We start from the raw sequence: 12,544 nt of genomic DNA, 5'->3' as shown, positions 1-12,544 counted from the left end.
ATCCAAGCTATAAAATATTTGAAGGTAGGTGAATGACGATTCACCAATTTCCACCATGAAAAACGAAATAATTTATTAGGTTTTAATTGGATTTGAAAGTCCTAGATCTTTGAGATTCATTGAACTGTTCAAAGGCATGTTTCAATCTCGAGTGTGCCCTTCAGGTTTTGTGACTGGGATGCCGAGGATCACAAAACAAGGTGTGAATAACCATGCAAATATACTTGGTACCCTTAATATTTACCCCTTAATCAGTGTGCCGGTTAACCACACACGCTCCACCGATACTACGATAAATATTAAGTTACCCTTTGCCTACCTTGTTAAGTCCAGGTTAGTGTGCCGGTTAACCACACACGCTCCACTAACGACTTAAGCAAAGTGCAAAGTGTAATTTCATGGGTTAGCACCAAATTCACATTTTCCTAAGTAACTAAGATTGGGGATTAATAAGAGTTTAGTTACTTAGTATTTATCATTAATACTTTTAATGAAAGGAGAATTATAGTCCTTGTCCTACCCGTTCGGCTAACGACCCTCCACCAGTCAAGGAAGCGGTGGGTGAGAGTGGACACCCATTAAACTGCCATTTTATAGGCAGTAACCTTATACCCCCTTATAGACCGGCTTCGTGAATGAGGCCTACTAACGGTAAGACTGACTTGCTCTTATACATATAAAAATATTATTAACTTATAATATTATAAAGTATAAGGGTTGAATTTTAACTCTTTAAAATTCTAAGGGCTTAACTTGGAATTAAAGTATTCATAAAAGAAAACTTTTCAAATTCCAAAACTTGAGGGCAAGTTTTGAAACTATTCAAAACTCTTGGATTTTCCTAACTTATGAGTTTTAATTAAAGCTTTAAAACTTTTAATGAAGAGACTCTTGGACATCCATAACTTGAGGACAAGTTATGGAGCCATAAAAACTATTTATAAGGAAAGACTCTTCATTTTTTTTTGTAACCTAAGGTATTTTTATGAGTTTTTAAGATTCATAAATGTGACTTTTCATATAACTTGAGGACAAGTTACAAAAACACATTTTATGGACAACTTTTAGATTAATTTGGATTGAAAACTACTGACACATATTTTTCATTAATCTAAAAAATAACTCATAAAACAAGGTAACACAAAAAAAACTTTTCGATTCCATAACTTATGGAGTTTAATGTTTCTTTTATGATGAAACTTTTCATGTTCCATAACTTAAGAACAAGTTATGGAATTCTTTAAAACATTAAGACCAAGTTTTGTAACTCCATAAAAAACTTTGAATCAATTTTTTTTAAAACCTTTTCATATCCATAACTTATGGAGGTTTCAAAAAACTCTTTAGATCAAACTTTTAAAACTAATAAAATAATCATATAATTTTATCTTTTACTAAATTTGACCTAATTCAACTCATATAGCAAATGATTCAAATTTTACAAATAATTAGTTTTTCACAAAAACAAGTAATTATCTTAAAATTTGACAAACGTCATGTTTTTTTTCCTTTTTTTTCCAACTTTGAAAATAAAACATTTGCATTAATATAACAGAAAACAACCCATGGCTCTGATACCACTGTTGGGTTATGAGCATTCTAACACTCCTAAGTGTACATGCAACCCTAAATACCTTGGATCTATGTTTTCTCTATTATACATACAATTATGAACATCCAAGGTATTATCCTAATCTAGCATACAAAATAATAAATATAACAAGATAGAATACATACCTCTTTGATGTAGAATGTCTTCATGAAGCTTGAGTTCCTAGTGCCCCAAGTGTGTCACCTCAAATGGTTCACACAACACCAAATACACTTGGAATAACTTGAGAGAAACTTGAACACTCCTTGAAATCGTCTAGCCCTCACACTCACACATTAGTGCACCATTTCTTGAGCCATGGGATTCTTTTATATGGTGGCTATTAGGGTTACACCATGTAACTCATAACTTTACCCATTCCTTATGCTCCATGGATTTTAACCTCCATGGAGTATCCATGGGTCACCCCATGGACTTAGTCCAACATAAGGAATCTTGGATCACAAGCCCACATATATAAGAATGAATGATTTACACAATCAACCCATATATTTAATTAGTCTCCTTTTGATCACTTAATTAATTCCAAATTAACTCTTGATCAATACTAATTAAATAACCTTATTAATATATTAAAACTTATAATATATTAACCAACCTTAAGTGTTATTTCTCTCATTATAGTCTATCCAAATGCATGATCCCATGCAACCCAAATGGACCATGCCGGGTCGGGTCAAGTCTTACCAATTATAGTTATGGACTTAGACATTAATCCAACAGTTATAATATCTTTTTAACCACTCGCGGTACGGGGAATATGGTTTGGAGGGCCGCTTGGGTTGCTGGATTCAGAAGTGCTTTATGCCAAAATGATCCTGCCCTCCGGTGTTCCATGTCTGACCCCTGTCTGTACATAGTGGGTGAAGAGTATTGTTTAACACTTATATAAAAGTAATAATAGTTAGACTATTAATTAGTCTCGGAGAATATTAGACTAAACTCTAGTGGTAATGATACTAGGTTCTGTCAAATGAGTTGTTTAAAGTAAACGAAGTGATGTCCGAGTACCGAGTCACCACCTTATCAGGTGAGTGCATAGTTACTTTCATATTACACATAGATATGAAGTATTTTATATAAACTACATGCTATGTGTGTATATTATCTGTATACTTGCTATCTATGCTGGATGAACGATTTTATACGAGTTTTATATGATTTAAACTGTATACTTATTTATATCTACATAATATGTTGGGTAAAACATGGGTAGATGAAAAATGAGTTGGACGATAAGTTCAGAGGTAATATAGACCATGAGGTGAGGGTGAGAGGTGGACGATGTGAGAAGCCTTTTTCCCAAATGATGGCCCCGTCATCTAGTAGAGTATGGATGACAACCACGGACTATTCTAGACAGTCCAGTGGAACACTATCAGACTCGCAACCTGTTGGTGTTGTGAACGATGTGTTCACCGGTGTACTCTAAAAACCCATTGAACTGTATTGCAAGTCGACTCTCGAAAACGATACTGTCAATAAACGAGATAACCCTGGGAGATGCGCCTAAAAAGGACTCTACCGGCAGAAGCGCCTAATAGAGAACATCATAACCCCGACGACTATGGAGTATAGCGTCTGGCAGCTATAGATATAGTGCCTATTGAGAAAACCCTGGAAACGATGGATTTTGTGCCTATTCCTTAGGATAATCCTTAGGAATGAATGAACGAGGAATAGATGAATCTTAGGGTAGATCCTTAAGAGTAAATAAGATAATGGGGATGGGTAATTGGGTTGATTGTTTGATGTTTAACATAATAATTATATTATGGTGGGTTGAAAACCCTATGTACTCACCAGGTTTCCCAACCTGACCCACTCAAGCTTATTTGTATCACAGGTGTCGATATGAAGTTACTTTACACTGAGGGATTTAAAAGAGATGTAGATCACTAGTGTAAATGAATGTAAGTTATGTTTATGCTCATGTTTCTGTATTGACGATGACATCCCAAATGTTTTAAAATGGATAAAAATACATTTCTTCGGAAATGCTTTGATAACGTATTTATCATGTTTTTCTGGGAACAAATTCCGCAACATTTTTATTAAACGAGGTACTCTGGTTTTTATAAAGCATAAACAAAATCGTCTTTTCTGACCGTGAAAATGGGGATGTCACAGTTGGTATCAGAGCATTAGTTTAAGCAAACTAGGAATATGGATTTATTTCTAGACTTAAACTTAGAATGTTAAGCGATGATCGTGAGGAGTGTGTCTAGTATATTTAGATAATACACCTTAATAGACACAAGCACTAGCTTATTTAGGGAAAATGCCTAACATGCTTTTATGTGCTAAATGATTTATGATATGCGTTATATGATCGGATCTATGGTCTGTTGCCGACCGGATCTGGAAATTTTATGTGTTCAGATTTCTAAACGTTTAATTACGATATTAGAACTGCCATATAATTTTTCGAGGTAATAAGGAGGAATACGCGTCTAAACCTTCTTCTATCTTTATTCTCGTCTCGATACACCAAACGGTTGCTTTGGTGTGCAAAACATCATGGTGAAGACTCGTAGTGAATTGAGTAAATGGAGGAAATGAGAAGGCTTACGATACTGAGTGGTACCTATCGTAAGATATCGTAAGAGTGATATTTTGCCTTTAGAACGCGTCTAAGAAATAATATGTCTAGTATGGGAGAAGTACACTTTCGATTAGCAGAAAGAAAGATTTTTTGTATAATCCATGAAGTTATCCCATCATCTGACATTTCCATCACCAACCAAGTTAAAGCAGAGTTGATACGCATGGAAGAAGTCCTAGTAGAGTCTAGGGAAAATTATATGATTATTTGGACACATTCGTATGTGTTAAAATTGTTTTTGTGATAATGACTTGGAGAACTGCGAGACAATACTTGGGACGAGTATGAGTAAGTGTGAAAGGTAGTAGAGGCCTATACTACCGGACGCACAGGACTCACACTTGGATCAGGGAAAGTCACAAGGTTACCAAGAAGCTAGTAATTGATTTCGTTTTATTCAAGTATGTCGTTACCATTGTTTCGGTAATGACTAAGAAGATCATTGTTGTTTCGACCCTAGTGGTCATATCAAATCGAGTCCGACTAAGATAAGTATGTTACGTGGTTCAGAGAACCAAGTTCGATGTAGCATCTGACTTAAACCAGAAGATTGAAGTGAAAGATAATCGAAGCGATCAATAGAAGTATCGCGCTAGTTAAAGAAGCTGGTAGCTAGAAATGCTACATGTTAAAATGTGATTATATCACATTAGAACATGAAGGAAGATATACTCTGTTCCAAAATTTGACTCTAAGAGACCTGAGTCTGAGCATTGCAACATACGATGAGAGTTCATTAGGACGTGACCATCAGTCTATCGTGGAAACCAAATAAACTTAACTTAAGTTTGTTAAGAAGAAGAAGGAGTCTCTGATAAAGAGCGAGGTTGTGACATGAAGGTCATGATTGAAAGTCTAACAAGACATAGAGAACGGGTGTAAGATTAAGCACCGCTTGCAGTCAAGAAGATCAGGAGTTAAATACGCATTCGAAGAAACATAGAAGTTACGAGTACTACCTAGGATGAAGAGATAACGTATGGAGTCATTATATAACCCTGTTTCGTTGATGATTCCGGGACGTAATCATCCTAAGGGGGAGATAATTGTAACGCCCGTAGATCCGGGCTGGTCAATTTAGAGACAATGAGCATCAAAAATGAGTTTTTGGTGAAAGATTATTTAGAAGGAATAATCTTAACCAAGCATTAGTATATGTTACAAGGGTTCCGTACATATAAAGAACGCCAAAATCCGAGCTATAACAAAGAAGTTATGGTTCGTCGAAGTTTTACGGCAAAACCGGCATGGTACCAGGAGACGTAAATAGTGAATTTACGATAGAAGAGTTTTTAGCATTAGTAATCTAAACAAAAGTTGTAGTATACGTTAAACTGAGAACATACAGAAAAAGAACGCCCAAATCTGACTTCGTATGAGGAAGTTATGAATTTTCTAAGATTTGGCATAGTAGTGCACGGCTCGAAACTCGAATTTTAGTTCGAGCGGTTTTTGGCCTACGCGACCTAAATGAGACTTGAATAACTCATTAATAGGAACTCAACGATAAAAATACAGACGAAAACGGAGTCCGTATGTAGAAGTTATGAATTTTACGCGGACATTTAACATTATAATCTCCTCCTACTGTTAAATTTAAGATCGGTCGAGAATTAGCCGACGGAGTTTACAGGAAAGTTGTAGATCTTGTTTTTACCTACACATGGATATAAAGTACGTCAAAAACGGAGCTCGTATGCGAGAGTTTTGATTTTTCTAAGTCGGGAGGGTGATGTGGGAGTTTCGGTGACGTGGCGCGATCTCAGCCGTTAACACCAAGAAAAGCCATCAGATGATGACACATGGCACTGACTCGGCGATTTAGTGACCCAACTCGAGATACTTAGTGTATCCAAAGATAAAACTTAGTGTTTTCTCGAGGTACTTAGTGTATCCAATGAAAACCCTTAGTGTGTTCTCGAGATACTTGGTGTATCCAAAGAAAACCTTAGTGTGTTCTCAAGATACTTAGTGCATCCAAAGAAAACCTTAGTGTGTTATCAAAATACTTAGTGTATTCTAAATGCTTAAAGTGCATTAGAGCACATTACATCCCAAATCGTGACACTTAGAGTTTCAAACGGCTAAAAGCCCATAGCCCAAACAGAACCAAGTCGAATTACATAGCCAACTTAGAACAAAGGGACTAACAGTGGCAAACAGATTTGAATGCACAAACAGCAAAGCGCACAAAGCAACACAGCATAAAACACAGAAACAACATAGTTCATTACACATCAAAATATACAAGCCACGCAAGGCCCAACAACAAAAATGGGAGTAAAGAAAGACACCAAGTCATCCAAACATTTTCATTCACACCCCGAAGGGTAACTCAATGGAACATGACTGGATCAAATACCACTTGTAGCACCCGGGCCCCCACCAGCTTCGCCTCCACCAACACCATCATCACCCATCAGCATGCCCACCACCACCACCAGTAGCCTCACCCCCACCAAGATCACCATCACCATCACCATGCCCACCACCACCAACAACAACAACTTAACCTCCACCAACACTAACCACATGAACACCAACCTCACCATCACCATGCTCACCACCAGCCACATCCATAGGATCATCAACATCATCAAAGGCTCATAAATGCCTCAACCCGACCATATCCAGTCGACCCAAACCAAGCAAGGCGGCGTAATCCATCTTGGCGAATGCCAACAGAGCGTCTTCCAAACTGGACATGTGGTTCGAACGAGAATCGCTAGCCTCCGGGTCATACGTCCCAGCATCCACTTCAGCTTTTAAACCATCACAACTGGACTCTTCACCTGCAACAAACGCATCATGACGAATCCGGTTAACACCACCTGTGAACTCAGGATGCTAAGTAAGTTTGTCCATAACACGTACTACCCCTACGTGCAACAACCAGTCACAATCAGCCCACAATAACTCCATCTCTGCCCGCACCGCCTCCAACTCTCAATCACGATCGGCAAGTGTCCCACCCCCAAATCGGAACGACGGAAACGTTCGGGGGCGGAGGACGTCATGTGTAGTATCAAAACAATTGTATCATAGCAAGCATAGTAAACACAACCAAACATTGAATACATATATGAAAAAGGTTTACATCAGTTTGAAATCTTATTTTAGGTACATCAAAAGTATGTAAAATAATAACATAAGACTCTTATTGCTCCAGCTTCTCAAAATCCAGCAGGTACCTGTCTACTGATTTCCTGAGAATACAAGCAGTTTTGAAAGAATATCAGCATAAAGCTGGTGAGTTCATAAGCATTTAGTTTTTGTGGAAAATGTTTCTTTGATCCTTTTTGAAAAGTGTTCCTTAAGAAAATCCTATATTTTCTTATGAAAAGCAGTGTTGTAAGAGTGTCTATTAGTAGAAGATAAATCATCAGTTTTAGAAATGCCAGTGTTATCCTGGGAAAATCCCATATTTTCCCTAAAAACAAGTTATCCGTCCTAGAGGTAGAGATGTAAGTTTAGAAATCCTTGATTACTATCAGTGTATATATAAAGGTAGTTTTATTACTAAATATAAAACAAATGAAGGGTAGAGACTGTAAACCAAAGTTAGTTTATACTTATTTGCGAGTCGTATAACCATCTTGATATGACCTAGAGACCTTTATAACGTTCTTCAGGCGTTAAGCTAAATGACATTTGTTCACCCCAGGCATGCCCGCCTAACTGTAGCTAGCAGTTCAGGTGTGGGATTGTCAGTCCCGAATAGATCTATTCACAAATCTCACGCTCTCCCTCCAGGAGACTCTGGTTATACTATGATAGGATTTAGTTCCATACACTAAAGGGTACAGTATTGAAGTAAAGCCTCACAATTCTGTATAATCTAGTTTACTAGCGAGAAACAGTATAAAACAATAATTAACCTTGAATAATAGTACTTTATACTCCTGAGAAAATATATAACATAAACTAAATCTGCCATAGTTTATACATATTTATTCATGAAATCTGATTTGGTGAAAACTGTCTAACGGGTTATCCCAAACTATACCCATTATAGTTTAATAGAATTGATATGAAAATGCTTTGTAAAAACCTTTTTGAAAGCTATGAAATTAGATTTCCAATATAAAAGTTTCCCTTATGCTCAACATATTAAAAAGGGATAAAATATCCGAATATGTTATTAAACGTAGAAATCGTTGGATTGTATTAATAAGTTTAAAACTTAATAAAATACTTTGAGTTTGGCTTGTATTCCCCCCCCCCCCCTTAAAACATTAAAAACACGGAAAATGTAGGGGTATGAACTCACCTGTAGTGAGTGGTTCTGACGTGTGGTTGGAAGAGGAGTGCAGATTGTCAGGTGTAACCTTGAGCACACAACGATCCTAATAGACACACATGAATGTGTATGAATTTAGTGTATAGACGACTAAATAAGAAGGGTAACACCCTTATTGGCTAGGAAACTCTAAGATTTATGGAATACAATCACATATGATTGCATAACTAGGGTATATGGCCACCCTATATAGTTTACGGTCAAAGAGGTATGACCATTGGAGTTCACGGTCCAAGTGTTCACGGTCTTGGAGTTCACGGCCCAAGTGTTCATGGTCTTAGTGTTTACGGTTTTAGTGTTTACGGTCATGGAGTTCACGGTCTAATGACCTTACGGTCATACGGTTTACGGTCCATGGGTTTACGGTTCCATGGGTTTACGGCCCATGAATATACGGTCATTGAAGGGTGTACGGTCTAAGGAGATACACTAGACCGTAAACTCATCAATCTTGTACAAATGATGGTTTTCAAGGGTTTCATTCAAAGGCATCGGATTCTAGGGTCCATGCTTAGCCTTAGGAAGGGTAAAGGCTATAAGAACACCCTTTATAAGGGTTTACGGTCTATGAAGATTCATAGGACCGTAAACTCTTTTGGTCAAGCAAAGAGTGATGATCTTAAGTCCAAAATGAAGGATTTTAACTCGATTCATGAAGGGGAAGATGATACTTATGGTTTTTGAAGGCAAAGAAGGTGTTTTCGGTCCAAAACACAACCGTGTTCTTGAACATCTTGGAGGAACCCGATGAAGGTAGAGAGAGAGTAGAGAGAGAAAGCCTTTAAAGTGTTTAAAGTGAAAAGAATGGCTGAAATGATCAACCATTATATATAGAGAGAGGAGTTTACGGTTACTCTGACCGTTAACTCAAGGTCTCGACCGTAAACTCCTTTTTGAGGAGGTTTATGGTTGCTAGGTAGTTTAGAACTTAAACTGACACTTCCAAATACTAATTCCTTTGATTCACTAGAGTTAGGATACTCAAAACAGGTTCCAAACAGTGATAACTGGGAGCAAAATGAGTCCAACACTGATAATTTGAATGTTTACACAAGTCAGAAATTTTAGGTTGTCACATCATCCCCCCGTTAGAGGGAATTTCGTCCCGAAATTCGAACATAGAATACAAATCATGAATTAGGAAACAGATGCGGATACTTCTGTTTCATCTGATCTTCGCGCTCCCAAGTGAATTCAGGTCCCCGCTTGGCATTCCAGCGAACCTTCACTATCGGGATGCGACTTTGTTTCGTTCGTTTGATTTCTCTATCCATGATTTCGACCGGTTCTTCCACAAAGTTTAGGTTCTCGTTGATCTTAATCTCATCGACAGGGACCACAAGGGTTTCGTCGGATAAGCATTTCTTAAGATTCGAAACGTGGAAGACAGGATGAATGTTGTTAAGTTCTCGGGGTAGACGAAGTTTGTAGGCTACAGGACCGATCCTTGCGAGGATCTCGAAGGGTCCTATGTATCTTGGATTTAGCTTTCCACGCTTTCCAAATCGTATCATGCCCCTCCAGGGTGAGACCTTTAGCAGGACACGGTCTCCAACCTGGAACTCCAAGGGTTTTTGTCGTTTATCGGCGTAGCTCTTTTGTCTATCTCGTGAGGCCTTCAGTCGTTCTCGGATTTGTACGATCTTTTCAGTCGTCTTTTGGATGATCTCAGTACCAGTGAGAGTGTTGTCAGGGACTTGACCCTTGGCTAGCTATGTGTCACCCACTTCAGCCCAGCACAGAGGGGATCTGCACTTACAGCCATAGAGGGCTTCAAATGGCGCAACCTTGATGCTGGTATGGTAGCTGTTGTTGTAGGAAAATTTAACCAAAGGAAGATGAGTGTCCCATGACGTGCCGAAGTCGATGACGCAGGCTCTCAACATATCTTCCAATGTCTGAATGGTTCTCTCACTCTGTCCATCTGTCTGAAGATGATAAGTCGTGCTCCTTTCCAACTTAGTTCCAAGAGCCTTCTGTAGCGATTGCCAAAATCTCGAGGTGAACCTGCTATCTCGGTCGGAGATAATGGATACAGGTACCCTATGAAGGCGAACTATTTCTAGAATGTAGATCCGCCTGAGTCTCTCCATCTTGAAATTTTCTTTGATTGGCAGGAAGTGGGCGGATTTAGTCAACCGATCGACAATCACCCAGATGGCGTCGTGCCCACTCGGAGATCTGGGTAACTTGGTGATAAAATCCATGGTGATCATTTCCCACTTCCACTCAGGTATTTCCGGCTGCTGAAGCAAACCTGAGGGCCTTTGATATTCTACTTTTACCTTAGCACAAGTCAGGCACTTGCCCACGAAGGTAGCAATTTTCTCTTGCATGTTCGGCCACCAATAGAGTTGTTTAAGATCCAGATACATTTTATCTGAACCTGGGTGAACGGAGTATCTCGTCTTGTGAGCTTCGTTCATGACAACTTCTCTGTAACCACCATACTTAGGGGTCCAGATACGGTCCATGAAATAGTAAACTCCGTCTCCCTTGACCTCTAAGTTCTTTTCCATTCCTCTCAAGGCTTCATCCGACGTGTTCTCTGGTTTTAAGGCTTCAAGCTGAGCCTCTCGGATTTATGTGGGTAATTGGGAATGGATGGTCATAGTCAATGCCTTCACTCTACGACCTGAATACTCCTTGCGGCTGAGGGCATCTGCTACCACATTGGCCTTGCCGGGATGGTAGCGAATTTCGCACTCGTAGTCACTGAGTAGCTCTACCCATCGCCGCTGTCTCATGTTTAACTCCTTCTGATCAAAGATATGTTGCAAGCTCTTATGGTCGGTGAAAATGGTGCACTTGGTTCCGTAGAGGTAATGTCTTCAGATCTTTAACGCGAAGACCACTGCTCCCAATTCTAGATCGTGAGTTGTGTAATTGACTTCGTGTGTTTTCAACTGCCTCGAGGCATAGGCGATAACCTTTCCTCGTTGCATGAGCACACAGCCTAGGCCCTGATTGGATGCGTCACAGTAGACAACGAAGTCTTCTGTCCCTTCGGGCAGGGACAAGATAGGTGCGCTGCATAGGGCCTGCTTCAATGTTTCAAACGCAGTGTCTTGCTTGACTCCCCAACTAAAGGTTACACCTTTCTGTGTCAGTGTAGTTAAAGGCTTAGCGATTCTGGAGAAGTTCTGGATGAACCTGCGATAATAGCCTGCGAGACCCAAGAATTGTCGGATTTCTGTGGGTGTCTTTGGTGCCGACCAATTCTTGATCGCTTTGATTTTGGAAGGGTCTACATGTATGCCTTCCTCGCTAGCCACGTGACCGAGGAAAGTTACCTTCCTGATCCAGAACTCACACTTTGAGAATTTTGCATATAGCTTCTCCGCCCTCAGTGTTTCGAGTACCTGCCGCAAGTGTTGTTTATGATTATCTTCGCTCCGCAAATAAACAAGTATGTCGTCAATGAACACGATCACGAATTTGTCTAGGAAAGGGTGGAACACCCGATTCATTAGGTCCATGAATACTGCCGGTGCGTTGGTTAGACCAAAGGGCATTACCACGAACTCGTAGTGTCCATAGCGAGTTTAGAATGCTGTCTTGGGCACATCATTCTCGTGAACCCGCAACTGATGATACCCTGACCTTAGGTCTATCTTCGAAAAGTAACTGGCTCCCTGAAGTTGATCGAAGAAGTCGTCGATTCTGGGTAGGGGATAACGGTTTTTGATGGTAAGCTTGTTCAGCTCTCGGTAGTCGATGCACATCCGAAAGGATCCATCTTTCTTCTTTATGAATAAAATCGGGGCTCCCCAAGGTGAGGAACTCGGTCTTATGAATCCTTTGCTGATCAGCTCATTGAGCTGGCTGGATAATTCTTGCATTTCTACAGGCGCTAAACGATAGGGAGATTTAGCTACAGGAGTAGCTCCATGGATTAGATCGATACGGAACTCGACTTGATGCTTGGGAGGAATTCCTGGGAGATCTTCGGGGAAAACATCAGGAAAGTTACAGACTTCGGGGATGCTCTCGAGGTCTTTAACTTTTTGCGTCTCGTCGACAACAT

Source organism: Lactuca virosa, chromosome 4 (assembly GCF_052849685.1).
Source record: "Lactuca virosa cultivar CGN04683 chromosome 4, Lactuca_virosa_CGN04683_v6, whole genome shotgun sequence".
NCBI lineage: Eukaryota > Viridiplantae > Streptophyta > Magnoliopsida > Asterales > Asteraceae > Lactuca > Lactuca virosa.
Note: the sequence above shows the minus strand (reverse complement) of the source record.